The sequence below is a fragment of the Lutra lutra genome, chromosome 17 (assembly GCF_902655055.1).
Source record: "Lutra lutra chromosome 17, mLutLut1.2, whole genome shotgun sequence".
Classification (NCBI taxonomy): Eukaryota; Metazoa; Chordata; class Mammalia; order Carnivora; family Mustelidae; genus Lutra; species Lutra lutra.
Window position 1 is genome coordinate 25,939,810 of NC_062294.1, and position 26,855 is coordinate 25,966,664.

General features: G+C 47.8%; 1 long non-coding RNA gene across 1 annotated transcript; it reads left to right on the forward strand.

Annotated features, from left to right (window-relative positions):
* The first annotated feature begins 2,653 nt into the window (after positions 1-2,653).
* On the forward strand, positions 2,654-16,688 carry LOC125089586 (uncharacterized). Its single transcript, XR_007123984.1, has 3 exons — positions 2,654-3,619; positions 15,037-15,205; positions 15,668-16,688. It is a non-coding gene; the product is annotated as an uncharacterized LOC125089586 (long non-coding RNA).
* Positions 16,689-26,855: the final 10,167 nt, after the last annotated feature.

Consider the following 26,855-nt stretch of genomic DNA (forward strand, 5'->3'; position numbering starts at 1 on the left):
AGGTGGGCCCCTCGTTTCAGAGGCACAGGTTGGGTGATAGAGAAGGCTGGAACCTTCCAAACCCATGAAGGCTGGGCTAGTCAGGGTCCGGGGGAGCCTCTCTGATAGCTTCTCTTTCAGTGACTGCTTCTCTTCTGCCTGCTCTCTAGTCATCTCTCTCCTGTCAGCCCTAGCAGGGTAGCCGTCAGAGAAGAGCAGCCGAGTTGTCACTGACTGGGCAACATTTGAGTATAGTCACGCCAGTGTGGAAGTTTCCCTTCCAGTCCAGATCTGGTCTGCTCCCTCCCTTCATTGTTTCTTCACCCCCTACCCCATTTTTCTAGCTCAGTCTCTCCTCACATAAGCCTGGGGGTAGTAGACCTCCCTTCTCTTGCCCGCTTCTGCAGCTCCAGGGGTCCACTGGGCCAGCCTCAGCCATCTGTCAATCACACTGAGGTCACACATGGATTGTGCCCCAGATGGGGTGAGGAGGGACACTGTTTTCCTGATCTGCATTCCCATTTTTCCTTCTCCGGCTGTTCACTTCGACCAAACCCAGGCATTGAATCGGGCTTCCTCCACCTGGAACTCACAGTATTTCCTCAGCCCCTCCTGCCCAAAACCTCCATAGCACAGGTGAGCGGGACCCCCACCCAGCAGCCCACCACTCAGGGCAGTGAGCTCACAGGAGCAGAGGCAGGCTTGCGGCGAAGTAGGCTTCTGCTCAGTTCCCAGCCTGGATGACCACCTTTCCTCACATCCCTGTGCCCCCCTCCACCCACCCTCAGCCCCTCAGGCAAGACCCATGCTGCTGCTTTCTCTCAGGCCCTGCATAGTGCCAGGCCCTTCCAGCGACCATCCCTGCCAAGGTTAGGAGGTCCAGTCAGCAGGGCTGCATAGCCCCCTGAGGTTGGATTTCAGCTAAGGGATGGGGGATGTAAGGGGAGTCCTCGCACAGAAACAGACCTGTCAGGAGAAGGAGCTGGAATCTGGCCATTTGGCCTAACCTCAGGAGCCCCCTGCTCTGCCCTCCCTGCCAGGGTATTTTTTGGTTTCTTTTCTACTCGTGCACATTCATACCAGGGAAGATGGTTAATAAAAAGAGGCTGTGCTGCTGAGCTGTGTGGCCTCCGTCTGGTGCTGGGGACAGAGTCCAGGCCACTGACTGGAGGGAGGTAGGCTGGGTTGGGGGAGGGTAGGCGGGGACTTTTGACCTTAATCGACTTTGACCTGTCTCAGGTATGAGTACTGCCATGCTCTCTTCATCGAGATGGGAACATACAAGCGGTTCGTGAGGACTCCCCTTTCTTCCACATCCCACCAGCCCTTCCCTGCCAACCTGGGGATTTCCCCCTGGGCTCCTGTCCCACTGCCTCTGCCTTGGTTCAAGCTCTCCTGGAATTTTCCCCACCCCATATGGCTTCAGACCGGGCTCTGTGCTGCGTGTCTGGCTGACCTCCCGTTCTGGGATGAGCTTCAAACTCCTGAACAACCACCGTCATTCCTTCAGAAGCATGTGTTGAGCAGACCCCAGTTACAGAGCCCAGGCACTCACTGCTCAGGTCTGGCAGGAAGGCACTCTGCAAGACAGCAGCTCCACTCTCGGACAGATGGGTAAGACTGATGCTAAGCACGTGGTCACACAAGTGCATACTTGCAATTTGTGATATGTGCCAAGAAGAAAATGTAAAGAATGTTCTCTTTGGGGGCCTGAAACTTGTCTGGGGAGTCAGGGAAACCTTCCTGGAGGAAGCGGCATTTGAGCTGGCCCCTGAATGATGAGTAGGAATAAACTAAACGAAAAGAGGTTAAGAAAACCTTTACAGGCCATGGGAACTGCATGTGCAAAAGCCCTGTGGGGAAGAATCTGGTGTTTGGTACTTGGCATTTGAAGAACTGAAACGTGGGCATTGTTTGCCAGGTATTGCCTGGGTGAGGGAGCAGGGATGAGACTTGCCTCTAGGGTGAAGTCTAACCAGCTCATCTTCCACCATACCTCCTTTCCCTCCTGGTGGGAGTGGGGACTCTCCAGGAAAATACTTCTGAAGTGGCCTAGTACTTTCGAAAGGCTGGAGGGGCGAGACAGCTTTGGGTCATACTTTACAAGGGACCATGAAGGCCAGAACTTGAGGTTTGGTTTCACGTTCTCTGAGTGAACAGAGAGAATGAAGGTTTTCACCTATGTTAAAGGCAAACAGCCGTGTTCATCCATTCAGTCATGATACTCAAGATACTCCCCATCTTGTTCACGAAACGTGTAAGCACTGATCTTAGGTCCCCATTACGCTGTAATCTCCATGGGAGCAAGGGCATAGCTCCTGTTCAAAAAACAAAGTTCAGGGGTACCTGGCTGGCTCAGTTAAGTGTCCAAACTCAATTTTGGCTCAGGTCATGATCTCAGGGCTGAAATGGAGCCCCATAGTGGCTCTGTGCTCAGCTTGGAGCCTGCTTAGAAGTCTCTCGCTCTCCAACTGCCCCTCTCCTCTACCCCTACCTCTTTTTTTTTTTTTTTTTTTAAGATTTTATTTATTTGACAGAGATCACAAGTGGGCAGAGAGGCAAGCAGAGAGAGAGAGAGAGAGGAGGAAGCAGGCTCCCCACAGAGCAGAGAGCCCGATGTGGGACTCGATCCCAGGACCCTGAGATCACGACCTGAGCTGAAGGCAGAGGCTTAACCGCTGAGCCACCCAGGTGCCCCACCCCTACCTCTTAAAAAAAAAAAATTCAACTGAGTAAATATGAATATCAAGTAGGCTTTATTAGGCAATTCATGGATCAGGCAGTATCCTATGAAGCAAGTACTAAAATGCTCCAGGGAGTTGTGCAAAATGGAAGGTTCTTAAGGGAGGGGGAGTAGACAACACGGTTATTAGCAAAAGAAAAGAAAGGATTGTTTCAGGCAAAGTCACCTTCCCTTAAAGGGAAAGGCAGGGGATCTTAGGGGAATTACTTCATCTTCCTTTGGGGGAAGGAGAAGGCCTAGGTGACAGATTGCCTCCCTGGTGCCGACCAGAAATTCCTGGCTCATCAGTTAAGACATTTCTGGGGGAGGCTGAAACAACACTGAAGTCTCAGGTTGCTATCCGGGGGCAAAGGACTCTACCTCAGGCCTGTGGTTTTATTTGTTTTTTTTTTTTTTTTTTTTTACACTTTTATCCATCTGGTGTCTTAGCCCGGAGCCTGGCGCATAGTAAGCGGTTGTCCTATAGTTGACAGCTCTCTCAGAGCAGGCCTTAGCCTTTTTGACCCCTGAAGGCAAGCTCAGGAACCTACCATCCCCGTGCTGGAGCCAACCCCAGATCTTGAGGGGTTGTCCTCCCAAGATCTGGGGCTTGTCCTCCCAGCCAATCTGTGCCAAGGGCTGGGAGGCCTGCTGACAGGTAGCTCTGGGCGGATTGTGGCAGCCCTCTGGGCTTCTGTTTTCCCAGCTCTCAAATCAAAATGATAATCGCAGACCCTGTTTGCCTCCCAGGGGAAAAGGGAGACAATGTAAAGACGGTACATGGAAAATGACAGAAGTGCTTTGTAGCCAGAAATCCACATTCACAGAATAACTATGAGAACTCAGTATCTTTTCAGGAAGACGAACTGGGACTCCCCTACCGCTTCGCAGGAGGCAGGGCGCTCCTCAAGCATTAAGGTACAGACAACATTTTTATTTATTTTATTTATCCTCCTTAGAATACAAATTCTGATTCAGTAGGCCTTGGTCTGAAGTATGTGTTGATGGTTGTTGTGTTTTGTTGTTTAAGATTTATTTATTTATTTATTTATTTGAGAGAGGGGAAGGGACAAAGGGAGAGAGGGAGAGAGAATCCCAAGCAGACAACCCACTGAACCCCATGTGGGATTCAGGCTCAGGATCCTGAGATCATGACATGAGCAGAAACCATGAGCCAGAGGCTCACCCGACTGAGCCACCCAGGCGCTGCATGATGTCTGTATTGCTAATGCTCCCCATGTTGCCTGGGCTCTGGTCCTTGGACCCCACTTTGAGGAACAGAGGACTGGTGGACAGAGCAAGCCTTTAGCCTCGCATAGACCTGGGGGGTGGATCTTAGCCATGCTACTTAACACTGCGGAAACTCGGAATCAGTTCCCGTCTCTCAACCCTGCTTTTCTCAGCTCTAAAGTGGGAGTGATGGTGCCCACCTTGTAGACCTCAACATTGTAAATCCAAGGACAAGTGGCTTAAACACACATGAAGTGCCTGGAAGCTGGTGGGATTATGTTGATCCTTTCCCTCTGCTAGAAGGGAGGAAAAGTAACTGCAGTGTCTTCTTTTGGTCAATAGAGGTCACTTTTGTGTGTTTCTTCTCATGAAATCGGAGACTCCTCTTCCCTGAGTTACTAGAGCTCCTTGTGATTTGGCTCCTGCCTAGGACCCCTGAGGGATGCCCCCAAATTGGGGGCAGGACCACCTCTAGATTCTGCCCTCCAGTCTGGTGGGGGAATCAGGCCAATCAAATAATCCCAGAAACCAGTTACGTAGGTACATATGCTAGATACAGACTAGATATTCCAAATCCGGATTTGGTAATAATTCACTGCTTGATACATTGAAAAAAATTTCAGTTGGTGTAGACAAAGGCCAGAGACATTATAGCCAGGAAGAAGGCAGACACACTGTCCCGTGAAGGAACACTTTGTGTTTCCTGGGAGGGAAGAGGCATAATGAAGAGACTCTTCATTCCTCCATTAAAAATGAAATTCATGTGTTTCCAGTCCAGCATCTAAGAAGCTTGGTTGTGGCCACTCCATTCTAACAAGTAAAAAGCTGAGCAAGCTGCAGCCAACAACTCCTCTTAGATGGGTAAGATGCCAGATTACAGGGGACCCTGCTGCGCCCCCCAAAACTGGAGAGAGTGACATCCAATTACGGGGCAGAAGCCCTTGTGGGCAGAAACCCATGCCAGGGCAGGGCCCTCAGAGCTGTAGCTGTTGAATGGCTGGAGGTTCAGTGTGCACAAATCTAAGAGAGAAAACACAAGGGGACCCAGTCATGGGGAGAGGGCCCACTTTGGTCATTTTACCTCCTGGAGCTCTGCAGGTTCTCATAGGAAATGTCAGAGGAAAATCCCCTAGAGTTTCCAGGAGGGGAGAGTAGAAGACACTGTTTTGAAACATGCCAGAGCATTCTGTTCTTGAACAAGATCTGCCCTCAGAGGAAACTTAACATTTAACCAGCGCCTAACCTGCTGGGATTTTTATCAGAGCCTAACTGACCTAAGGGAAGGGAAATACCCAACTCCAACCAGCTCTAGCGTTCCCTGTGGAGGAGAGGGAATAGAGAGGTCCAGCCCACTCTACTGGCTCTGCCCCATCTAGAAAACACGGGGGAGAGAAATGAGAACCCTGTGTGAGGTTCACAGGCCAGGGGCACACAGAATCACTGAAGCCTGCAGCTGAGTCATAGGATTACACAATGCTGCCCTTCCTCTAAGACCTGGCCACTCTTTCATGCAAAGCCTATGTAGGGGTGCCTGGGTGGCTCAGTTGGTTAAGCATCTGCCTTCAGCTCAGGTCATGATCCCAGTGTCCTGGGATCAAGCCCCATATTGGACTCCCTGTTTGGTGGGGAGCCTGCTTCTCCTCTCCCTCTGCTGCTCCCCCTGCTTGTGCTTGTGCTCTCTCTCTCTCTCTCTCTCAAATAAATAAATAAATAAATAAATCTTTTAAAAAGAGAAAAAAGGAAAAGCCTATGTATAGCAGTTCCTTTTACCCAATCCATTATGTCCAGTCATCAAGAAAAAATTATGAGACCAATTAAAGGCCAAAAATATGGTTAGATATGGCAAGGATTATGGAATTAACAGACAAGGAATTTATTTTACTTTTTAAAAAGATTTTATTCACTTATTTGAGAGAAAGCATGAGCAAGGGTGGTGGGGAGGGGGCAGAGGGAGAAGGAGATGCAGGGTGGAGCAGGGAGCCGGATGTGGTAGGCTTGATCCCAGGACTCCTGGATCATGACCCAAGCCAAAGACAGACACTTAACCAACTGAGCCTCCCAGGTGCCCCCAGACAAGGAATTTAAAACAATGATGAACAATAGGCCAAAAGAGCTCTGGTGGATAAAGTAGGTAGCATGTAAGAATACATGGACAGTGCATGCAGAAAGATAGAAATTCTAAGAACCAATAAGAAGTGCAAGAGATCAAAAACACAGGAAGAGAGATGAAGCATGCATTTCATGGGTGTATTAGTAGATTAGATACAGCTGAGGAAAGACTCTCTGAGCTTCAGGATTTCTCAGTGGAAATGTCCAAAACTGAACAGTAAATAGAAAAAAGACTAAAAACAAAACAAAAACAGAAATCCAAGAACTATCAGGGACTACCATCCACCATGGGAATACTAGAAGAAGAGAAAAAGGAACAGAAAAAAAATTTTTTGAAAAAATAATGACTGAGAATTCCCCCTAAATTAATGTCACACACCAAATCACAGAACCAGGAAGGTCAGAGAACACCAAGCAGCATAAATGCCAAAAAAATATGACACCTAGGGGCACCTGGCTGGCTCAGTTGGTAGAACATAGGATTCTTTTTTTTTTTTTTTTAAGATTTTTATTTATTTATTTGACAGAGACAGAGATCACAAGTAGGCAGAGAGGCAGGCAGAGACAGAGGGGAAGGCAGGCTCTCCGTTGAGCAGAGAGCCCAATGCGGGGCTTGATCCCAGGTCCCTGAGATCATGACCTGAGCCGAAGGCAGAGGCTTTAACCCACTGAGCCACTCAGGCACCCCAAACATAGGATTCTTGATGTGAGGGTTGTGAGTTTGAGCCCCACATTGAGTATAAAGGTTATTTTTTTTTTAAAAATGACACCGAATCATATCATTTCCAAAATACAAAAAAGTCAAAGATAAATTTAAAAATCCTAAAAGAGCTGGGGCAGGTGGGATGGGGAAAGGTAAGGAGAACACCTATAGAGAAGTAAAGATAAGAACGATAGGGGCACCTGGGTGGCTCAGTGGGTTAAAGCCTCTGCCTTCGGCTCAGGTCATGATTTCAGGGTCCTGGGATTGAGCCCCCCCATCGGGGTCTCTGCTCGTTGGGGAGCCTGCTTCCTCCTGTCCCTCTGCCTGCCTCTCTGCCTCCTTGTGATCTCTCTCTCTGTCAAATAAATAAATAAAATCTTAAAAAAAAAAAAAAAGAACTACATCTGAGGGGCACCTGGGTGGCTCAGTCAGTTAGTGTCTGCCTTTGGCTTGAGTGATGATCTGGGGGTCCTGAGATCAAGCCCCGCTTCGGGCTTTCCACTCGAGAACTACATCTGATTTCTCCTCAGACACCATACAACCAAGAAGAGAGTGGAGTAAAATATTTTAAATATTGAAAGGAAAAAAAAAACAACAACCTAGAATTCTGTACTCTATGAAGTTATCCTTCAGAGATAAAAGAAAGGGGTGCCTGGGTGGCTCAGTCAGTTAAGTGTCTTACTCTTGTTCTCAGGTCAGGTCCTAATCTCAGGGTCATGACTTCAAGCTCTGCACTGGCTCCACACTGGGTGGAGCCTACTTTTTTTAAAAAATGGAGAGGGGCGCCTGGGTGGCTCAGGTCATGGTCCCAGGGTCCTGAGATGGAGCCCTGCAGCAGGCTCTCTGCTCAGTGGGGTGGTGTGGGGGGAGCCTGCTTCTTCCCCTCCCTCTGCCTGCAGCTCTACCTACTTGCGCTCTTGCTCTCTGTCTCTTTCTTTGTCAAATAAAAAATAAAATCTGTAAAAAAAAGTTAAAAATAAAAAAATAATTAGAAAAAGCAGGAGCAGGAGGGAGAGGAAGAAGCAGGCTCCCAGCTCAGCTGGGAGCCTGACATGGGGCTTGATCCCAGGACCCTGGGATCATGACCTGAGCCAAAGGCAGATGCTTAACTGTCTAAGACACCCAGGCATCCCCAACCCACAAATTTTTTTTTTTTTTTTTTAAATAAGAAATGATGCTTGATGGGCGCCTGGGTGGCTCAGTGGGTTAAGCCGCTGCCTTCGGCTCAGGTCATGATCTCAGGGTCCTGGGATCGAGTCCCGCATCAGGCTCTCTGCTCAGCAGGGAGCCTGCTTCTCTCTCTCTCTCTCTCTCTCTCTCTCTCTCTCTGCCTGCCTCTCCGTCTACTTGTGATCTCTCTCTGTCAAATAAATAAATAAAATCTTACCAAAAAAAAAAGAAATGATGCTTGATCTTCAGGGTCATGAGTTCAAGCCTACACTGGGCATAGAGCTTACTTTATTTATTTTTTTTCTTTTTTTAAAAGATTTTATTTGACAGAGAGAGACACAGTGAGAGAGGGGAACACAAGCAGGGGGAGTAGAGAGGGAGAAGCAGGCTTCCTGTGGAACAGGGAGCCGGATCCCAGGACCCTGGCATCATGACCTGAGCTGAAGGCAGACCCCTAATGACTGAACCACCCAGGCGCCCCCATAGAGCTTACTTTAAACAAACAAACACACAAACAAACAAATAAAAAAAGTGTTGGGGCACCTGGGTGGCTCAGTGGGTTAAGCCTCTGCCTTCGGCTCAGGTCATGATCTCAGGGTCCTGGGATCAAGTCCCACATCCGGCTCTTTGCTTGGCATGGATCTTTAAATCTTAAAAAAAAAAAAAAAGTGTTTACCTCAAGGGTTGGCCTGTTGCAGTGGTCCAGGCAGAGGTGACAGTGACGTACAGACTAGAATGAGAACACTGAGATGGAGATCAATGGAAAAATGGAATTTGGGGTATATATTTGGAGGATAAAGATTATTCTGACTTTGATCTTTATTCCCCCTACCCTGTGTTAACCTTAATGATAAAATTGTCAGTTATTTTGCCAGCAAGATGGGTTGATATGGAAATAGCAGAGAATTGCAACTCGGAACTGACAAGCTAATGGCAAAACCAGAGGCAAATGGGGAGAAGGGAGAACTGCCTTTTCCAGAGGAACTTGGAGAGCTGGGAGGGGCTTTTGTAAACTGAAAGTCCATTGGAGTAAACTGAGAGTTATGAAGTGTTATGACTTCTCATTGGCTGAGTTGTGACCGGCTCTCATTGGCTGGGCTGTTGCTGGAGGAAAAGGAAATCTGTTTTCTTCGTGCTGTGGTTATCAAGGGTAGACTTCCTCCTGCTGAGGAAGTGAGGGGTGGCTTAGTTGGTTAAGCGGGTTAAGCTGCATGCCTTCAGGTCATGAATATGAGGTCCTGGGATCAAGTCAGACATGGGGGGGGGGGGTGGTCCCTGCTCAGTGGGGAGTCGGCTTATCTACTGCTCCCCCTGCTTGTGCTCTCTCTCCCTTTCAATGACAAAATAAATAAAGTCTTTAAAATAAACGAATAAATAATCTTATTTTTGGAGAGTGGGGAAAATGGAGGAAGGTAGTCAATAGGTAAAAACTATCTATTATAAGATGGGTAGGTTCTGAGGATATAATAAACAGCATGGTTACAAAGTTAATAATACTGTATTGTGTATTTGAAGGTTGTTGGTGGAGTAAACCTTAAAAGTTCTCATCATAAGAAAAAAAATGTTTGTAGCTATGTGAGGTGATGGATGTTAACTAAACTTGTGATAATCATTTCACAAAATACAGTGATCTTTTTAAAAGTTTGATTTCTTTTTCCCTTTTTTTTTTTTAATTTTAAGTAATCTCTATGCCCAACATGGGGCTTGAACTCATGACACTGAGATCAAGAGTCACACACCCCAACTGAGACAGCCAGGCATCCCTTTCTTTTTGCTCTTTAAATTGCAAATATATATATTTGCAATCCTTATTAATATATAAGTCCTTATGTATTATTCTTATTAAGGATTGTCCTATTAAGAATTCAAACCATAGGGGCACCTGAGTGGCTCAGTCGGTTAAGCGTCTGCCTTTGGCTCAGGTCATGATCCCAGGATCCTGGGATCAAGCCCCACGTCAGGCACCCTGCTCAGCGGGGAGCCTGCTTCTCCCTCTCCCTCTGCCTGCCGCTCTGCCTACTTATGCTCTCCCTCTCTAGCTCTCTGTCAGATAAATAAATAAAATCTTTAAAAAGAGAGAGAGAATTCAAATCATAGAGAAGTTTGGTGTACTCCAGGGTTAATTTTATTGTTTAGAATAGGCATTATTATCCACTTTATAGACAGGAGAACAAACTACCCTGAGGCCTTCCAGGCATTAAGAAACAGAGTATGGACTAGAATTCAGAATTTTTTGTTTCTAAGGGCAGGGTTGTCCCCCTGGCTGTACAGCTTCCTGGCAGAAGGACCCTGCCTCGTATGCTGAGCTAATCAAGAAGAAACCTGCAAAGGCCTTGGCAAAACTCTCAGCAGACAGACCCTGATCCACCTTGGATAGAACATTCACTCTGATGCATGAGAGAGGACTGCCCTTGATTTCACCCGCAGCATTTGCTGTCACGCTACACCTGTCTCTCCCACCCAAGAGAGTGTACATATCTAAGTGCAAATATATAAGTTAGTCTAGGGGTAACTCGGAATTGGCTCTGACTTCATTAAGTGATTCAGGCCAACTACAGCACTCTGTGATTTTTTTTTTTTTTTCCCAGTAGGCTGCACACCAGTTGGGGCTCCAACTCAGGACCCAGACACCAAGAGTCACATGCTCTACCGACTGAGCCAGCCAGGGTCCCCAGCACACTAAGGTGTTTTTAAACAAAATAAGCAGCAGGATGTCTCTCACCAGGAGCGGGTGACAACTCAAAGGAGATGGGTAGTCCTGAGAGTGTTCCTGCCTGTGCTTCCCGTGCTCGGCCCTCAGGGTTCTGATTAGCCATTGCAGAAATCCCAAAATAGGGAGTGCCTCACCCTTTTACTTATTTGTTTACTTACTTATTTATTTATTTATTTATTTATTCGCAATTTCATTTGACCTTTGACAAAGGATTGCTGTATCCAGGAAGCTACTAGAGGTCACCAAACTTTGGTTTTCAAATGGGAATGAACGCTTTAGGAGCATTTCCTGGGCACTCGAGCTCAGATTTCTGCCCAGCCCCTCCAAGTTCCTACTGCGTGTGCACAACTGGAGATTGCTGGAAAGCTACAAGAAGTGGGAAGAGGTGAGATGAGAGAACCTGAAAGCTTTCACCCCCATCTGGGTAAGCCAAATTGTAAAACATAAACTGGGAACTCTTCCCCCAAATCAGAATAGAGCTCACTGGCTTGTCAGAGCTGGCTGGTACTTGGTAACTTTCTTCCGGGGAGTGGGTTGTAGCGGTGCCTTAGCTCCCTATGGTATGGCATGGAGGTGTTCCCCGGCTCTGAGAGGCCAGAGGGCACAAGCTCAGGTCTCACATGCTGTACTGTAAGTTTTCAGCATGTTGGGTGTAAAATAATTGGACCATGTGGCCAGAAGTGTAGTATATTGTGGTTTTACCCTTAACCCTGGAAGAACCTTGGACTGACTCCTCTCTGCAGGTTCTAGAAACTTCCCGCATGCTTCTGGGCATTGCCTTAACACCCTCCACCTCTACTCACCCTGCTGGGGACACATGGCCCCCAGGGGTGTGATGCTGCCAACATGAGCAACCCTGTCTGAAGATACCAGTATCACATGGCCACCCCAGTAAGTGGTTGTTCAGGTGGGTATAAGATGGTTAGGGCTGTGCCCTCTGGTCTGGAGATCATTACCAGTATCACTTCTCCCCACCTTTCCAGCCAGTCCAGTTCACTTTCATCTGTTGCCTAGACTATTATAATATCCTGCTAATTTGGTGATTTTTTAGAAAGATTTTATTTATTTATTTGAGATAGAGAGCACAAACAGGTGGTGGGTAGAGGCAGAGGGAGAAGCATTTCCCGCTGAGCAAGGAAGCCCATGTCAGATTCCAGGACCACAGGATCATGTCGTGAGCTGAACACAGATGCTTAACTGACTGAGCCATCCAGGCACCCCTAATTTGGTGATTCTAAAGCCTCTGCCTTGGCCCTTCCAGCCAACTTAGTAGTCTTTTTGTTTGTTTGTTTTTTAAGATTTGTTTATTAGAGAGAGAGAGAGCAATTGTGCAGGAGGGGGAGGGGCAGAGGGAGAGGAGGAGAGAATCTGAAGCAGACTCCGTGCAGAGCATGAGCCAGACTCTGGGCTCAATCCCACAACCTATGGTGTAATGACCTAAGCCAAAACCAAGAGCTGGACACCCAACTAACTGTGTCCCCCAGGCACCTCCTTCATAGTGTTTTTAAGCAAGCACCTTTAGTGCATGTGATTGATTAACTCAGCCTTCCTTTGTATATCTATAGATCACACATTGTTTCCCAGAAAGAATCAGAACTAAACCCTCTGACCCAACAATACTATAACCACCACCACCATCACAACCACAACCGCGACCAACAACGCCATCACCATTACAACCACCACCACCATCACAACCACCACCAACAATAACATCATCACAACCACCACCACCACCAACACCATCACTATTACAACCACCACCACCATCACAACCACCACCAACAATAACACCATCACAACCACCACCACCACCAACAGCATCACCATTACAGCCACTACCATCGCAGCTCTGGTTCAGCCTCACCTGCAGACTCACCAGATGTCAACCTCAGGGCCTTTGCACTTTCTGGTCCCCTGCCTGGGACCCTGTGCCACTAGAAACCTGCTCAGCTCATTCAGCTCTCCGCTCAGATCCTCCTCAGAGAGATCTCCCCAAACAAAAGAAGCCGCCCACTCCTTTGTCACTCCAGCAACTTGTTCTGCTTCATTACTTTTCACAGCACTTTGGTTGCCCGGCTTGCTTTATTCATTTATTATTGCTTATCCCCTGCCCCTCCCTGTTTTAGTACAAGATCAACTAATGCAGGAACTTGCTGTTTTTGCTGCTACCTTCCCAATGCCTAGCACACAGGAGGCACTGAATGATTATTTGTTGAATAAATGAACTCCTCCTATGCCCAGCACTGAGTATTTTTCAGACTTAGTCTTATTTTACCCTCCAAAGAACCTCCACTAATGTTATCCTCATTTTACAGATGAAGGAACTGAAGCTTAGAGAGGTTTCATCGTAGTGCAAGGTTACCTAGGGTATAGAGGCCCCTTTAGGCAACAAGCTTGAGCAATGGAAAGCTAAGTGAGGCCAGGGGCGCACAGTGACGACCGGGCTGAATGCAAACAGGTTCATCAGGCAGCCCACCTCAAAATACCCACGGGCCCTCGCTGACCAATGGGGTACTTACAACCAGGCACAGGGACCAAAAACGGGAATTCCGTACATTCTCATACCTGCTCATTGTCCCCCTTAACTACAGCCCCAACCCTTGCCTCCCAACAGACAGTCTCCTCTTGGCTGCTCTGCCCACTGTTCCCTTGAAGTGCACTAGATAAACTTCTCAGGTGAATCCTTTCACTGCTCATGCCCTCGCCTCCACCCGACTGGGTTGCCCCACATTTGGTGGCCCTTACGGGGCCCCTCTGCCAATCCTGGGGACTCTCCTCAGAATCTCCAGGTATTTCTGGGGACTTTCCTTCAGGGGACTGAGTCTAGTACTCTTTGGGGAACTGACAGTCTCTGCTGAGGTTATTCCAATGTGAAGTCCAAGGAGGAACCTGCCAGACTACCCTTGCCCAAAAGCTTGAGGGATTTCCCCTCCCCTTTGGAGGGATCCTTCCCTCCCTCTCCTTCGACCCTTGGGTGGTCTAACCCTATCACTCCTCAGATAACTGAAGATCTCTGGCCAGGGTGGCTCCCAAGTGTGATCTGAAGGTCTAACAGTAGAGGGGTTGGACTGTCCCTGCCCGTGATGCTGAAGGACCGCCTTCCTCCCCTCTCCCACTCCATCCCTCTGGAGGCCTCCATTCCCTCCCTGTAGCTCAACTGGCAGCAGCAGCTCATCCAGGGTGAATCTACACCCGTTCTGGACTCAATTGGGATCCTTTCCTGACGCTGGCTGCCTCTCAGCCACCTTGCTTCTTTAGGGCCTCACCTTTCTTCCTTTGTTCCCACAGGGTCAGCTGCCATCCTGGTCTGTGGGCAGAATATGTACCTAAGAGTCAGTGGTGGGTCCTCCCCGTCCTTTTTCCAACCCAGTTTTCTCCCCCCGTGTCTAGCTTTCCCTGTTGCAGGGGACACCCCAGAAGGGATTCCAATTACCATTTGCCACCACCTTATCTCCTTGCTGGGTTGCCCCACTGGAGTCAGTTGCCCTGCGAAAAAAGTCCTTTCTCAGGTCCACAGGGCCCCCCCTGACTGAAATTGTGACCACTAGTTGGCGCTCTATTCCCTTTAGTGGGACACCCCTTTGAGAATTCCTCCCAGTTTGGGACAAATCCCCTCTATTCCTTTAGATTTGCCCTTTGGCTGTAATCTTTTTTTTTTTTTTTTTTTTTTTTTAAGATTTTATTTATTCAGGGCGCCTGGGTGGCTCAATGGGTTAAAGCCTTTGCCTTCGGCTCAGGTCATAATCCCAGAGTCCTGGGATCGAGTCCCACATCGGGCTCTCTGCTCCGCGGGGAGCCCGCTTCCTCCTCTCTCTCTGCCTGCTTCTCTGCCTACTTGTGATCTCTGTCTCTGTGAAATAAATAAATAAAATCTTAAAAAAAAAAGATTTTATTTATTCATTTTATTTATTCATTTGACAGAAAGAGATTACAGGTAGGCAGGGGGCAGGCAGAGAGAGAGAGAGAGAGGGAGGGCTCGATCCCAGGATCCTGAGATCACGACCTGAGTGGAAGGCAGAGGCTTAACCCACTGAGCCACCCAGGTGCCCCCCTTTGGCTGCAATCTTAAAAACTGGAACAAATTTGACCCCCCTCACAAAGACCTAAGGAAAAATGTCTCATCTTTTTATGTAATGTTTCCTGGCCCCAGGGCAAATTCCCAGATCAAGAGGTAGGGCCCCTCCATGGAACTCTTTTTTATAAACACAAATACAAGAAAATGTCCATAATTTGATTTCAGTAGGCTTTCTCCCTTTGGGACTTCGCAACACAAAAGATGGTTTTTCTGAAAAGAAACCTGGTCTTGGCTATCCTGGCTTCTTCCCTTAGGACCCCTGGCCTCAGTAGTTGTGCTCCTAGTTATTGGTTCCCTCTCTTTAATCTCTTTGTTAAATGTGTCTCTTCTAGAATCCAACAATTCCACGTACAAATGATGATGGTTCAGCCAAGATTCCAGCCCATCCCACTGGAGGATCCCGTGGACCTGGCCACCAAGAAGTTTCACTCAAATCACCTATCAGCACGTTAATATAATACTGTGCATTTGGTCTAACCCCCCATGGACCAACAAATTTAGGTAAGGACGGCGTGCTCCCCTCTTCCCCGCTGCTGCCTGGTCCAGCATGAAGCAGCTACTGAAAATGACACCTCTACCCAAATGCCAAAGATTTGTCACTGTCAGTCTGTTGGGGGGTGGGGGGAATATAGAAGCTGCTTTTAGGCAATAGGGTTGAGGAATGGAAAGCTGAGTGAGGCCGCCGGTCCACGGTGACAACCAAGCTGAATGCAAACAGGTTCATTAGGCAGCCCACCTCAAAATACCCACAGGCCCTCGCTGATCAACAGACTACTTACAACCGGACACAGAGACTGGAAAAAGAACATTTTATACATTCCTATACCTCCTCACTCCTCCCCTTAGCTCTAGACCCACCAGTCTCTCCTTTGCTTCCCGGCAGACAGTCTCTCCTTGGCTGTCTTGCCCACTGCTCTCCTGCGGTACACTAGATGATCTGTTGTCTCCTTTGTTCTGCCTCAGGTCAATCCTTTCCTGCCCTGCCACCTGCCTCCACCCCATCGGGTCGACCCACCCAGGGCAGAGCTGGAATATGTCTCCAAGGAGGCGGACTTGGGTGCTTCTGTGCCAGGGCGATGGTGGACTGTGGACAGCACGGTCTGAACCTGAAAGGAATCAGGAGGGTGTGGCGCTCAGGGTGGTGGGAATAGGGGACAGGCAGCACTTCCCCAGGGGCCCCTCCTTCCCCTGTCTGGAGCTGGGGTGTCCCTGAGTCCTTATTTCTTGAGACTATCGTATGGTGATGGTAAGGCAGAGAGCAGGACAAGCAGGAACGATCTAGCCGCCCCTCCTCTCTGTCCCGCCTCCCCAGGTAATTCTTCTGAAAACTTTCCGTCAGAGTACAGGGTGGAGCCTGGGCAGCTGTGACAGGGCAGTTCCAGGTGGAAAGGATTTCCAGATTCTTTGAGCCAACCCTTCCGTTTTGTAGAGGGCATTCATCCTGTGGTCTAGGAAAGGGGGAAAACATAGTCTGTATGTGAAGGGGATGAGCAGAGTTACAGAAATGATCAGGGGTATAAAACATGGAAAGAGTTTGTGGAATTCCAAGAACATCTCTATGGGGATTCACTAAGTTTTCGGGGCCTGAGCGTGGAATAGTGGGATTGAGGGAGGGAACAGCTGAGGCTTTCCACCTCATAACCCTCTCCTCCGCTCACTGCCTTCAGCTTCCTGATGCATCAGTGCCCTGCCCTGTACTTGCAGCTGAACTCGAATTACACGAGGCAGGATCTCCCTCTCTGCCTGGGGAACTGTGCCCGGAACCCGAGATCCGGCAGCCACTGGTAAAGGCATGACAGCGAGGCTGGAACCTCACAGGGCTGAGGGCTCTCCTTGGGGAGAGGCAGGACAGAGATAGCAGGTATCAACTGTAGGCCAGGGGGTGCCTGGGTGGCTCAGTCAGTCAAGCGTCCAACTCTGGATTTTGGCTCAGGTCATGTGCCTTGACATAGGGCTCCGTGCTGGGCATGGAGCTGCCTTAAGAGCCTCACCCTCTGCCTCTGCTGCTCCCCAACTCTCCCACCCTCTCTAAAAATCATGAATGGATGAATAAATAAATGGAGGGCAGGATGTTTGTTCACTGTTATAATCCCAGCACCTGTACAGGGTCTGGAACACAGGAAGTACTCAATTATTTTTTAGAAGAAGTGGTTGAGAGAGAGGCACCTGTTGTAGTTGGAAGCAGAGGGCATAGAGGTGGGGACCCTAGAGTAAGAAAGAGGGTTAGGAGAGCTGTAACTGGGGGAGCATGTAGGTCCATGTCTAGGAGGAACTTCTTACAGACCCTGGGAATCTTAGTTCCCAGCTGCTTCTCCCTACAGTTTCCAGCTTAGTTCTCAGGACCAACGCAGCATGTGACATGGCCACTTTCTGCAGGGAGCTGTGGCACCATGACCTTTGTGCCCTTTGTGCACCTTCCTGGGTGGGGAGAGGTGTGTAGAGGCCTGGAAGCAGCTGGTGGGACATGGTGCCCCTGAGGAAGCCGGGTGGTGGGGGAGGGCTACAGCCCTTCATTCTTCCAGAAGTCAGCAGCCTGGGGAACGGTGGCTTGGGTGCCCCTCTGAATGGGGGCTCTCCCTGGATACTTCTGCCTTAGAGAAGACCATTAGGAAGAGGAGGCCTGGGGAGATCAAAGGCCAAGTGTATCTTCCTTCCTTTCAGAAAACAAAGGAGACCTTGTGCTTCCAGCTATCTAAAATCTGAGGAGAGATAACTTCTTTCCAAAACAAGTTCACTAGCATTTAAATGTGCACCAACCTCTGCATCTTCAAAACAAAACAAAACAAAACAAAACAAAAATCTCCTTTCCCTTCCAGTGACAGCTCCCACTTGGATCTGGTTTCTGCCCCCTCATTCCACAGAAATGGCCCTCTCCAAGGTCACCACTGGTGCTGTCACACAGCCCAAGGCCTCATCAATCGCTTCCTTGCTGGACTCCCCCAAAACATGGAGTCCCTCCATGCTCTTGGCTTCTGTGACCCTGCTTAGCTTCTCCTAGTCCTCAACCTCCTGGGCCGGGCTGTTACAAGGTGCTAGCCATCTTGGAAGAAAAAGAAAGAAAGGAAAGAAAGGAAGAAAGAAAGAAAGAAAGGAAGGAAGGAAGGAAGGAAGGAAGGAAGGAAGGAAGGAAGAAAAAATATTTTGGGGCGCCTGGGTGGTGCAGTTGTTTAACATCCGCCTTTGGCTTGGGTTGTGATCCCAGGGTTCTGGGATTGAGGTCCGTGTTGGGCTCCCCGCTGAGCTTCTCCCTCTCCCTCTGCTGCTCCCCCCACCCTTGCTTTTGCTCACTCTCTCTTTCTCTCTCAAATAAATAAGTAAAATCTTAAAAAAAAAAAAGAAAGAAAGATTGTAAGAGCACCTGGGTGGTGCAGTGGGTTAAGTGTCTGACTCGGTTTCAGCTCAGGTCATGATTCAGCTCAGCATGGACTCGGCTTGACTGTCTCTCCCTCCCTCTCTGTCCCTCCTGCTCTTGCTGTCTCTCTCTCTGTTCTTTAGCTCTCTCTATCTCCAATAAATAAATAAAATCTTAAAAAATAAAATAAAGCCTTTAATTTATTGGAGAGAGAGAAAGAGAGAGAGAGAGAGGGAGGGAGGCAGCCTCCCCACGGAGTGGAGAGCCCTACTTGGGGCTGGATCCCAGGACCCTGAGATCATGACCTGAGCCAAAGGCAAACACTTAACTGACTGAGCCACCCAGGCATCCCTATTTTTTCTCTCTCATTACTAGGTGAAATTATTTATTTATTGTATAGTAATAGATTCAGTGCCCAGCATGGAGCCTAACATGTGCCTTAACGCGCTACCCTGAGATCAACACCTGAGCTGAAACAAGAGTGGAGGGTTAACCGACGGAGCTACCCAGACCCCCCAAAGATTTTATTTTTTTCAGGTAAGCTCTACACACACCATGGGACTCAAACTCACAACCCCAAGATCGAGTGTCCTATGCCCTTCCAACTGAGGCAGCCAGGAGCCCCGGGGCACTTCCCTCCTTAACTGTGAGCAAGGCAGCTCTTCTCAGGGCCCTGGGGCCTCTGCTCTTTGAAGCTCCCCCTCCCCCCACCCCAGCACAGCCCTCCTCTTGGTCACTTTAGTCCCTGTCAGAAGTCCCACCCTCAGCTCTATCTCCAGCCGCTTTAGCCCAGGGGCCTCTCAATCTCTCCACCTGGGCGAATCACAGGTAACTTCAACCCCAAAACTGAACCCACCGTCACTGCCCCCAAACTCACTCCTGGTCTCCGTGCTTCGGGTGGGGAGGGGATGTCACCTGAGGTAGATAATCCTTTGTTTTTTTCCCACTCATCTTTCACACCCCATCAGTTGCCAAAGCCCCACACTTTTACCTCCCACATCTCTGGTGACCTCACGTCCTCTGTCATCACCACCACCCCCACTTCCGGCCTCTGGCAGCAGCTTCCTGGTTAGTCTCCCAGGAACTTCTCAGTTTGGGCACCCACCCTCTTCCCAGGGCACAGCCAGTGTGACCTTAAAACAATGACAGTGTTAGTATGTCACCTATTCTACCCCACCCTTCAAAGGCTTCTGAGAGCCCTCAGTTTGTTTCTTTGTTTGTTTCTTGATTTATTTTTAGTAATCTCTACAACCAATGTGGGGCTCCAACCCTGAGATCAAGAGTCACATGCTGAGCCAGTCAGGCACCCCTCCACAAGCCCTCAACAGAGGGCTGACTGAGGCTGCTCTGGCAGGCCTGCAGCCTGCTACCTCTCTAGCTCTATCTCTCCTGGCCTTGCAATCCCTCAGAGATGTTCCGAGATGCCAGCATCATCCCTGTAAGGCTCAGCCCTTTGCTGGGATGCATCCTCTCTTTGTCACTCTATCCAGAGAACTACTCCTTCCATCTTCTTAGACAGTCCTTGAATCCCTGGACTGGGCTGTAGACTCCCCAAAGCTCACTGTGATTCCCCATCTATTTATTTATTTACTTTATTAAAGATTTTATTTATCTATTTGTCAGAGAGAGCACAAGGAGGACGAGCTGAGGGCAGAGGGAGAAGCAGGCTTCCCACCAAGCAGGGAGCCTAATACTGGGCTCTATCCTGGAAGCCTGGGATCATGACCTGAGTCAATGGCAGACGCTTAACCGACTGAGCCTCCAGCACCCCTGTGCTTCCCCATTTATTAACCTTTGTCACATTGGCAATTCGTTACTTGACAGTTGCCTTCTCTGCTAGTCTGTGAGCGACAGCAAGCAGGCTCTGAAGGGCCTGTACTCTTCTGAGCTACATTCTAGGACACAGTGGATGTCTCATCAATGATTATTTGTGGAAGAAATGAGAGTTCTGCTCCGGTAGATGAGGGGTGGTGACTCGTAAGTACCCAGTGTTCCAGCTCTAAATCCCCTCAGAGCCAGAAGCTGTGAGAGAAAACCCAAAGAGGAGTTGGTTGGTCTGAAGGCAACTTAAAGGAGAAAGCTCCTTGCAGAGGTTGTGGAGAACACAGCTGCTGAGTGACCCACTTCCGTGGTCTCCCAGATGGTGAGCCCCTGCCATCCCTGGTTCTAGAACAAACAGCCTGCTGGCTTCTTTAAAGACAGGGGAAGAGCTCATTCCTCACGACCAAGATAGGGCCACCCAACTCCTAACGATTGCTTCACCAGCACTTGCTCAGGATAAATGACTCAGGACTCAGTCTGGGCTAGATCCTCCTGGGCATAGGGCAGGAAGCTCTTCACCCTTCGGTGAGTGAAAGGTGCCAAATAGGACCCAGCCAGAAAGAACTGGAGTCCTGGCTTGAGATCCCATCAGGACTGGTGTTCTGGACCTAAAGACAGTGGCAGTTTGGGGAACTGAGGAAAGTAGATGCAGTTAGAGTCCCCATTGCTTGGAGAATACAATTAGGAAGACCAAGGTGAGGGTCATAAAGTCCCAAATACCACCTTCCCCAACAAGCCCCAGACTTCTCTGGTGTTCTCCCCTCTCTCTCTATCCAGGCCTCTGTAGAATAAGAAAAAAAAAAAAGGTTACTACTTTTTCTGCTTTAAAAAAAAGTTTCTATAAAATGTGAACTCTAGAATAGTGATTTTCAAAGTTTAAAAACATGTCAGCATCACTAGGAGGGTGGTGGGTCCCTGGGCTCCACCTACAGGGTTTGGGAGGTCTGAGCTGGAGCAGAAAGGAATGTGCACTTCTGACAAGTTCCAGGATGGTGTTGCTGGTGCTGAGTAGGGAACCACACTCTGAGAAACACTGCTCTACGGAAACATATACTAGCCAGATAATTGGTACTATTTGGCCTTTCTTCTGAATAGGGCTCACGTGTCATAATCCTCCAATATCAACCTGTTCAGGCTCTGGAGACATTCAGGTACTTCCTGAAGAACACCCCTTTCTTGTGATCATCATCAGCTGGGGGTAAGGTTCCCCAGAGGCTGGAGTCTTCCTCCCTGTGCAGAAGCAGAAGGCTGCTCCTTTTTTTTTTTTTTTAAGACTTTATTTATTTATTTGACAGAGATCACAAGTAGGCAGAGAGGCAAGCAGAGAGAGGGGAAGCAGGGAGCCCGATGTGGGGCTCCATCCCAGGACCCTGAGACCATGACCTGAGCCGAAGGCAGAGGCTTAACCTATTGAGCCACGCAGGCGCCCAGAAATCTGCTTCTTTTGGGGTATATCCCCTTCCATGCACTTTCATTCCTCTTCTCCAAAGCTCCATGCTGCTCTCACCAATAAAGTGAAAGCTGGGAAGAGGGAAAGGGGAAGACAAAAAAGGTCTGTGTGAGGAGGATAGACAGATGTCCAGATGTCTCCAGAAGCTGCTGGATTCCAGGCAAGGTCTTGCCCCTCATTTGCTATGTGACTTTAATAGAGTAACTAACCTCTTCTGAGTCTCTATTTTCCAATATGCAGAGGGACAGGAAACCTTCTCTGGCTCTATTCTGCCTCCCAGAGTTGATGGGAGGGATCTGATCCTTGACATCGCTTTGGAAAGAGTAAACCTTAACACAGGTCTCATTTTAAGAGGCTTTCTCACATAAAGTTGACTTTGAAAACTACTTCCCCATACATTTACCCATCCCCTCTTTTTTGAACAGATGTTTCTATTTTTTTTTTAAGATTTTATTTATTTATTTGACAGAGAGAAATCACAAGTAAGCAGAGAGGCAGGCAGAGAGAGAGGAGGAAGCAGGCTCCCTGCTGAGCAGAAAGCCCGATGTGGGGCTCGAACCCAGGACCTGGGATCATGACCCGAGCCGAAGGCAGTGGCTTTAACCCACTGAGCCACCCAGGCGCCCCCAGATGTTTCTATTTTTTGTCTGTTGTCTGCATCAAGATGATAGGACTACATATTGCATATGATCAACAGCCTATTAAAAAAGAAATTATTTGGGGCACCTGGGTGGCTCAGTTGATTAAGCATCTGACTTTGGCTTGGGTAACGATCTTGATCTCGGCGTCCTGGGATGGAGCCCTGTACAAGCCAGCCCAGGTTGGGCTCTGTGCTTAGTGGGGAGTCTGGTTCCCTCTTCCTCTCCCTCCGCCTCTCCCCCTAGTCATGTGCACTCTCTCTGCCTCTCAAATAAATAAATAAAATCTTTTTGAATTTTTATTTATTTATTATTATTATTTTTAAAATAGTTTATTTATTGGACAGAGAAAGCGAACAAGAGAACACAAGCAGGAGAAGTAGCAGAGGGAGAAGGAGAAGCAGGTTCCCCACTGAGCAGGGAGCCCAATGTGGGGGCCCATCCCAGGACTCTGGGATCATGACCTGAGCCGAAGGCAGACAGTTAACCAATTGAGCCACCCTAGGGCCCCAAATAAATAAAATCTTAAAAAAAAAAAAAAGAAATGGGGGAACCTGCGTGGCTCAGTGGGTTGAGCATCTGACTTCAGCTCAGGTCATGATCTCAGGATCCTGGGATCAAGCCCCATGTTGGGGTTTCTGCTCAGCAGAGAGTCTGCTTCTTCCTCTTCCTTTGTTCTTTCTTTCTCTCTCTCAAATAAATAAATAAAATCTCTAAGAAAAAAAAAAAAAGAAATGATTCTCTGGAGTTGATTCTCTTCAAGAGTCATTCATTTATTCATTTATTTATTCCATATGATAGAACACCTAGTATGAGTCAATTACCATTTAGCTGATGGCTAAAAATTAAACAGCCCAAAATACAAGTAAACTTATTGCTATAGACTCGAATGTCTGTGTATGCCAAAATTTGTAGGTTAATCCTAACCCCCAATGTGATGATAGTAGGAGGTGGGGCCTTTGGGAAACGATCAGGTCATGAGGATGGAGCACTTGTGAATGAGATTTGTGCCCTTATGAAGGAGACCCCAGAGAGCTCCCTTGCCCACCATGTAAGGTTATGTCAGAAAGATGGCCTGGGGGCGCCTGGGTGGCTCAGTGGGTTAAAGCCTCTGCCTTCGGGATAGAGCCCCACATCAGGCTCTCTGCTCAGCGGGGAGCCTGCTTCTTCCTCTCTCTGCCTGCCTCTCTGCCTGCTTGTGATATCTGTCTGTCAAAGAAATAAATAAAATCTTTAAAAAGAAAAGAAAAGAAAAGAAAGATGGCCTGGCTGGCTCAGTGGGTGGAGCATGTGAGTCTTGATCTCAGGTTTGTGAGTTTGAGGTCCACGTTGGGCGTAGAGTTTACCTAAAAATAAAATCTTTTTTTTTTAAAAAGATTTTATTTATTTATTTATTTATTTATTTATTTAGGAGATAGAGCGAGAGCGAGAGAGAGTGAGAGCACACAAGTAGGGTGTAGCAGCAGAGGGAAAGGGGGAAGCAGGCTCTCCGCTGTGCAGGGAGCCCCATGCAGGGCTGATCGCAGGACCCCAAGATCATAACCTCAACTGAAGACAGAAGGCAGAAGCTCAACTGACTGAGCTGCACAGGTGCACCTAAAAATAAAATCTTTAAAAAAAAAGAAGATGGCCATCTTCTACCAGACACCGAACTTGCTGGTACCTTGATCTTGGACTTCCCAGCTTTCAGAATTGTCAGAAATACATTTCTGTTGTTCAGAAGTCGCTTGGTTTTGGTATTTGGTTATAACGGCTTGAATGGACTAAGACCCTTCTCAAAACACTTTCTTTTTATTTGAATCTGGACATTGTTTCATCTTTCACTACTCTAAAACAAACCAAGCACCACAGGGCAACAAAGACAAATATGGGCATATACCTATTTTCAGGTGAGTGAATGAGGCTACTTAAGTTCAGATTTTAGAGCTGGAATGGGCCTCAAAATAGAGAGGCCAATGTTTTATTCCAGAGATCTTTTGTTATTATTTTTCCTGCGGGTTCTGAATTTGGAAATTTTTACATACCAGAAATTAATGAATTTAGTAAAAGACTGGGGAAGGATATGCATTTTAAAATACTGAAAGCTGTTCATAGGATCCCAGTAGTATATTTGAGTTTAAGGATTCCTGGTCATGAAAAGTCTTTTCAGGTCAGTGGGGTTGGCTGTTTAGCCCACCTTATTTTGGGAGCAGGGACGGGTGATTAGTTTAATGTATGTATCCTGGAAGAGTTTTAGCAAAAGTATTGGACCATTTTCCAGTGTTGAGATTTGTTTTTAAAAGATTTTATTTATTTATTTGACAGAGAGAGCCAGAGAGAACAAGCAGGGGGAGCTACAGAGGGAGAGAAAGAGAAATAAGCTCCCTACTGAGGAAGGAGCCTGATGCAGGACTTTTTCCCGCCACCCTGGGATCACGACCTGAGCCAAAGGCAGACGCTCAACCAACTGAGCCATTCAGGTTGCCCCGAAATTTTTTTTAAAGATTTTATTTATATATATATTTTATTTATTTATTTATTTTTTAAAGATTTTATTTATTTATTTGACAGAGAGATCACAAGCAGGCAGAGAGGCAGGCAGAGAGAGGAGGAAGCAGGCTCCCTGCTGAGCAGAGAGCCCGATGCGGGGCTCGATCCCAGGACTCCGAGATCACGACCCGAGCCGAAGGCAGCGGCTCAACCCACTGAGCCGCCCAGGCGCCCCAAGATTTTATTTATATATTTTAGAGAGAGAAAGGAGATGGAGCGGGGTGGGAGCTAGAGGGACAGGCAGGGAGACAAAGAGAGAGAGAGAGAAGCAGACTCCACGCCGAGCAGAGAGCCCAACGAAGGGCTTGATCCCACAGCCCTGAGATCATGACCTGAACCAAAATGAGGAGTCAGATGCTTAACAGACCAAGCCACCTAGGTGCCCTCCAGCACTGAGATGTTTGACCCATTTGTTCTATAGGTAACATACAGCCTTCATTTGCTCACTACTTTTTACCTGGTTTGTCTTTGTTCCTCCAAAGAGCAACTACAAATGACTGTAAAAGGAGGGGACCTTTTTTCCCTCAGATTCCTAAAACTCTATGCTGTATTTGGCAGAGATTATATGTTTGATGGACTTACACCTTAATGAGGGAAATATGGAGTGCTGAAGAGGAGTTTGGAGGACTAACCTTGACTTACTGCTCTCCTCCCATCTCCCATTCAGGATATGATGTGAGTTTAGGTCTCTAAGTTCCCTAAGATGACAGTAGGGATGAATGTTAGGTTAAAAATGTTAAGTCCAGGGAAGGGAGCAAAAAAAGAAAAAAATATTATGTCTAAGTTGGGGCTGAGATAGTTCCCTGAGACATCTTAATAATAAATGAACTAACTGCCAAAGGAGGGGTCCAGATGGGCAAAGAATGAAGAGTTTGGGCTCATGGTTCAGCTTCCAGGCAATCACTTCAAACAGCACGTCTCTAATCAGGGACGACACAGAAAATTAGAGCAGAGCCGAGATTCTGTCCAGCTTAGAATTCTGTCAGTGTCCTAAGTTGTACTCATCTGCCTAGAGCCCAGGCAGTCTTCTTAGACTTGCCCCAATTTGTTTGCAAGCATCCATTTAGATAATTCTAAAGAATCTGTGAACCAGAGGAGTTGATATGTGGCCTTTCCTTTTACTTCCTAGCTTCTTCCTTGTTTTCTCATGAAAAGAGGCAGGGGGATAAATAAACTTAAATTAAATCAGAAACTCCTATACAGTCCTGGGACAAATTTCCTGTTAAGGAGAGGATCTAATGATTTAAACGTAAACTCCACTGGAAAACACCAAACACTCAGCAGTATTTTCAAAACCTGTATCACTAACTCATAACACCTTGTCGGATGACATGTTGCATTTTTTTTTTTTTTTTTTGGTTTGGAGAATATCTGGTTGCTAATGGGCCATTGAACACTACGGCTAGGAGGCGACCTGGGCAGGGGTTTTTCTGAACTACAGCTGAGAGTATGGTGCCTGAGCATGTGAGCCCCAAAGCCTGACGATTTGGGTTACAACTTTAGTTCTGCCATTGACTAGGTATTTGACTTCAGGTAAGGGACTCAACCTATCTAAGCCTCCATTTTATGATTTGTAAAATGGGGTAAATAACTCAGTCCCTACCTCACAGGGTCCTTATCTGTGGATGAGACAAAGCATGTAAAATTATACTGTTAGAACATATGGGGGGTGCCTTGGTGGCTCAGCGGATTAAAGCGTCTGCCTTCGGCTCAGGTCATGATCTCAGGGTCCTGGGATTGAGCCTCGCATCAGGCCCTCTGTTCAGCAGGGAGTCTGCTTCCTCCTCTCTCTCTCTGCCTGCCTCTCTGACTACTTGTGATCTCTGTCAAATAAATAAATAAATAAATAATATTTAAAAAAGAACATATGGGTTAATTGAAGAAATCTACACATACATAAGAATTCCAGCACCCCACAGCAAGTCCTTGGCTTCCTAGGAGTCAACAACTCACAACAGCTCACGGGAGCCATGTAATGCTTGTCCAATACCCTCAGAGCAGAGAAGAAGAGGGAAAAAATGGTCCAGGGAAGGGAAGTGACCTTCCCAACATTACGCAGAAAGTTAGGGGGACAGCCTGGTTTAGGACTCGGGTTTCAGAATTTCTCCGTGAGCTTTTTGCAGTGTGCCTCCCTGGACATCCTCCCCTCAGGACAGAGCCATCAAAGTAATACCAAAGCCTGTGTACCTGGGGAGTTACAGCTTTGTTGCTAGGCAGTGGTGGTGGGCTGGAAGGAGATCAGAATTTAGGGTTAGGGTGTCAGGGAGTTGCTTCGGATAGGACGGAGAATCGTAAGGTAGTCAAAACTGTGGTGAATTGAATTTACTGAATCGCCTGATACATGGGACTGAAAAACAGGAG